A 5,343-nucleotide genomic window follows, 5' to 3' on the forward strand; every position below is an offset into this window, starting at 1 on the left:
TTGTGTTGATTGATTGTTGAGATTAAAGTGATTAATGAAGGTTTGGATGTGTGTAATTCGATTAGGCCTTGAGAATTATGCTAGATTGCATTGTAATTGCGAATGACACGACCAATTGATTTAGGAATTGCAATTATTAATTGGTTTGGATTGTGATTTCCCTTGTTAGTCATTCATAGTGAACCCTAGCTTGACTTATAGAAGATAGCTCTTTGATTCCAATTGATAGCTCTTATCATTAGTCTTCACAACCTTCAATTGGCATGATCTTCCCAAGTTGTTTCAATTGTCATGATTACTTGTTGATCCCCGTTCCTAGTGTTTTATTTGTTTGGTTGTTTGTTTGTTAGTTGTTAGTGTTCCTTCTTCACCTTCGACTTCGACCTAGCTCAGGTGCATAATTGAGAGTGATTGAACATTACCGTTCCGTTGGGTTCGACCCTTGACTTACCTCTATACTCGTATTTAGGTTTGTTAAGTGTTTATAAATTTGTTTGGCTCTAGGGAAGATTAGATAACGACCTACATTTTTACTACGTCAGGGAACTAGTTACCACTAGCCCCGTCACCATCATCATCATCCTCCCTATCATATGAGAAGCCGGATGGGGGACCATAAGGATCCCATCCCCCGGTGTAACCGGGTGGCCAACCATAATGACCCCTAAAGTTATCTTGTTGCCAAGGGGCCAAGGGAGTATATTGATCGGGCAACTCAAGTGGCAACAGATGGGTGAGATCGACATAGGGGTAGTTAGGATCACCCTTATTATCGCTCCCACTAGGCACACGGTAATCATAGTTACCGTGCTCATCCGGAAATGAGCGAGTCTCGGTGTTGGACCCTTATGGTCCTTGCCAATATGGGTAGGTAACCCTCCCATAATCTCCCCAAGATGGTTTGGGACCGAGTTGAGGAGGGAAATACGGGTAGTTAACCGAGGGAGTGATCTCCCCACGGTTAACTCTCGCATCATAGAGTTGTTGTTGCTGGAGAAACATACCTTGTTGCATTTCGAAGATGCCTCTCATTTGGTTGTAGATCGCCACAAAGTCTTGATCGTACATCCTCGCCATTTGAACTTGCATGCCCGCCATTTGGGCATTCAAAGCCTCCATGTTGGGGTTGGAGAATTAATGTTGTTGATGTTGAAGTTGAGGCACTTCTTGCTCTTGTTGTTGTTGTTGTTGTTGTTGTTGTGACGTTGACGTTGACGTTGACGTTGATTTTGTTAGATTTGTTGCTCTTCATTGAGGACATCTTGCATGTCTTCATCTTCACCGGGGATGCGGATTCTAGGGGAACAAACCACACACTCGGGGCATGCCGGTGGAGGGAGGTCAAAGAGGGGTTAGGAAGGTAACAATGATGAGCACTCCTCAATAACAAATCAAAAACCTCATCATCATTGCTATTTGCTATGAATTGGACTTGCTTGAGCTGAGCAATGTCAAGGTAGAGAGTGTCGGTGTCCCCCATCGAAGTACAAGAAGGAAGATATCTAGCATAACCAAATTTGGTAGCTAATCTAGTCACCATGCTACCACAAGGAATGTCCCCCGACTTCTTACCCTGCATGTCCATGCAATTTCTCAAGAAGATGTTCCCTAAGTTCAACCTTCCACGCAACTCTTCTCTAGTTGCAATCCAATGAACACGCAACTCGGCCTGCGACATATTTCCGAAGTTTTGCTTTGGGAATACCGAGTAACCCAACAACCAATGAAGCACTCGAAGGCATAGTTAGAAAATGTCACTAGCAAGAGAATAGCGAGCAGTGACCTCATCCAATCCCGAGATATCATGCCACCATGCATTTTGGGGGTACCCATCAAAATAAACATGCTCGGGAAAAAGGATATCTGCCCCCGGATTAAAATCAAGGGCCGCATTGAATTCGGCCAAAGACATGGTAGTCTCCACATTGAAGAGTTGGAAGGATATTTGGTAGTCCTTGTCACCAACCGGTACTCAATGAAGCTAAGAATTCCCTAGTCGGCTCAAGGTAGGTTCGGTAGCATTTGTTGACATAGCTACCCAACCTAAGGTTGTCAAATAAGATCTACAAGTCCTCATCGATTCCCAACATAATCATACTCTATCGATGATAGTGCCATGAGGGCTTTATGGTTCTTTTCTTGAATTCGTTCCAAAGAGGTTTGTTGCTTGGGTCGGCGAATCGTGTTTTGGGTAGGGGTAGAGGGTCATCATTTTGTTGTGTTAAGGTTCTTCAATTATTGTGTTTGTTTTTCTCTTTTTGGAATTGGAAGTGAGGGCTTTTATGATTTTAGACATGTTTGCTTCACAAATTTCACGACCAAAACTCAATCACAACTCCACAATCACAATACAACCACAACACTACCACACTACTTGGTTCAACCAACCAACACTTCAATCACCACTTACTACCAAAAATACCAAATTTCAATCTTTTACAAATATCCACCAAATTTCACAATTAAGCCATTTAATTCAAAATTCAATAATATCGAGCATACTCTCACCAATTACCACAAAACATCCTTCCCATTATGCTCATGCTCATTTAAGGGGTCCAATTCCCATGAATTCAACCTATTAATCCAAACACAAAACAAGTGAAAGAAAGAAAAACAATTTATAGAATACTAAGAAAAATAGAATCAAAAGAAAAAGTTAGACAACCGGGTTGCCTCCCAGGAAGCACTTGCTTAAGGTCCTAAGCTCGACCCTTCCTCCAAATCATGGAGGGTTAAAGAATACCACCTTGTCCAAAGTGGTAGAGGAAACAAACTTCTTCTCATTCCTTGGCAACTTCTCATCATTATTAGATGTACTCTCATTTGTTGAAAATTCTGAATCAAGTTTACTTTGCTTCCCCTTCATTTTCTTCTTCATAAAAGTTCTCTTTTTCTTCTTTGTCTTCTTGCTCCTTGTAGTGGACGGTTTCTCACCATCAACACTATTGGAGTCAACCTCATCCTGTTTCGGGTAGAGCTCAAACCATGAAGGTATATCAATCACGTCCTCATCCACAAGCTTTGAAGGCTCAATGTTATCTCCACTAACCTTCTTGCTTTCAACACTCAAAGGCACATCATCACAAACTTCAAGAACATTGTTAGTTGAAGAAAAAAATCATGCATACATTATCATTGGAGTGAGGTGAATTGATGCACATAATTCCATTCACAAAAGAAAAAGATTTATGCATTGATTTAAGCTCAAAACTAGCCTTATTCTTACCAACCCTCAAAGTAAGAAGGCCACCCTTCACATCAATCAAAGCTCCCGAAGTAGCTAAGAAAGGTCTTCCTAAAATGATAGGTATGTTGTCATCTTATGCTATCTCAAGCACAATAAAGTCAACCAAAATTGTAAACTCTCCAATCTTGAGGGGGACATCCTCAACTCTTCCCTTTGGAAACTTAATAGATCGATCGGCCAATTGTAAGGTCATGTTGGTTGGAAGAAGCTCACCTAGCTTAAGCTTTCTAAAGATCGAATAAGGCATGATGCTCATACTAGCACCAAGATTACAAAGAGCATTTTGAAACAATTTTCCATTAATTTTGCAAGGGATAGAAAAATTACCTGGATCTTTCATTTTCTTGGGTAAATCATTGTGAATCAAAGCACTACAACACTCCCCAACCTTTACCGAGACAATCTCATTTCACTCTCTCTTGCCACTCAAGATTTCTTTAAGGAACTTAGAATACCTTGGCATTTGGATCATGGCATCGGTGAAAGGGATTGAAAGATGAACTTTCTTAAGAATATCAAGAAATCTCCCAAATTGTTCATCGATTTTGTTTCTCAAAAACTTTTGGGGATATGGAAGTTTGGGTTTGATCACATCCTCTTGCTCTTTTCATCAATCTTCTCTCCCTCTTGGGCTACTTTTCTCACCTTCTTTGACACATCAATCTCTTTTTCCTCACTTGAATCACTCACCTTCTCACCTTCCTCACTCTTCCTAGAAACTCTCTCTTCAAGCACTTTCCTTCTCCTTGTGGTGATAGAATACACGGGTTTCTTAAGATCAAATCCTTGCGAGGGTAAAGAAGATGGGCTAGCATTCACACTCTCTTTCAAGGTGTTTGCTAATTAGGTGATTTTTGTTTCAAGCATCTTGTTGTGTGTCATCATCTCATTGAACTTTTTGTCACTTACCGACATGTAAGTATTCAAAATTTTAGTTTGGTTCTCGATAATTTCTTCCAAGGTAGTTCTAGAAGATGAAGGTTGAGCATAGGAATTCTCACCATTACCTTGAGTTCTTGGAGCAAATCCGAGTGGGGGTTCCCTTTAATTGTTATTTTGAAAATTTCCTCGGTTTTGGTTGCTCCAATTACCCCGGTTTTGATTTTGGCCATTGTTTTGGTAGTGGTTATCATAGCCTTGGTTTTGGCTTTGGTTTCCATACCCTTGACCTTGAATTTGATTATTATATCCTTGATTATTATAGTTACCTCGGAAATTTGGATTTCCTTGGTTCCTATAACCACTATTGTTATAATTATCAAGGTTCCCTTGTTGGTGAGAATTTGTATTCCTAAGGTTCCTAGGTCCATCAAATCTTTATCCGTTGTTGTTATTTGAAACATGTTTCACTTGCTCACAATCATTATTATCAACATCATTACAATTATCAAATGCATGTGGAAAATTAGAAGCATCATGGTCATATGACCCACATACATCACAAAACACACATCCATTTGGCATATTATTCGAAGTAGAAGGAGGAGTAGAGTTAGAATATGTACCTCTCCCCTTATTGTGGGAGGGAAGAATTGGTGCTTGTGAAGAAGCACTCTCAAGCTTTGCTTTAATTGAGGTAATCTCCTTTCCCAAGTTTGAGATATGTGAGGACAAATTATTAATGGCATTGAGATGGTCAATTGATTATGCCTTAGAATCGCTTTTGCTTGTCGACTCTCTCTCACCTTCTTGCCAATCCATGTGATACCTTACCACATCTTCAATTAAGTCCACCACTTCATCCTCCGTTTTGTTAAAGATAGGGACTCCGACACCGGCATCCTATGGTGTGGGCACTCTCTCTGGTATTCCTTTTACCTCTCCCATGCCTCATAAAAACTTTCATTTGGCTTTCGCTTGAAGCTTTGAATGAGAGCTCTTGCTTCGGTCGTCTTCTTTTGTGGATAGAACCGAGATAGAAACTCCGTAGTCACTTCATCCCATGTCCTCAAGGAATTTAGCTTCACCTTTTTGTCCAACCACTATAGAGCACGTCCAATAAGAGAGAAAGGGAAAATTTTAAGTCGAATGAACTCTTGAGAAACCCCATTCACCTTGATGATATTACAATATTTCTCAAACTCCTTAAGATG

At 40.3% G+C, this 5,343-nt stretch overlaps 1 non-coding gene across 1 annotated transcript; it reads left to right on the forward strand.

Annotated features, from left to right (window-relative positions):
- Window positions 1-5,029: 5,029 nt before the first annotated feature.
- On the forward strand, window positions 5,030-5,135 carry LOC145565857 (small nucleolar RNA R71). The gene has a single exon (XR_014095222.1). It is a non-coding gene; the product is annotated as a small nucleolar RNA R71 (small nucleolar RNA).
- The last annotated feature ends 208 nt before the right edge of the window (window positions 5,136-5,343 follow it).

This window comes from Chenopodium album, chromosome 10 (assembly GCF_948465745.1).
Source record: "Chenopodium album chromosome 10, dcCheAlbu1.1, whole genome shotgun sequence".
Classification (NCBI taxonomy): Eukaryota; Viridiplantae; Streptophyta; class Magnoliopsida; order Caryophyllales; family Amaranthaceae; genus Chenopodium; species Chenopodium album.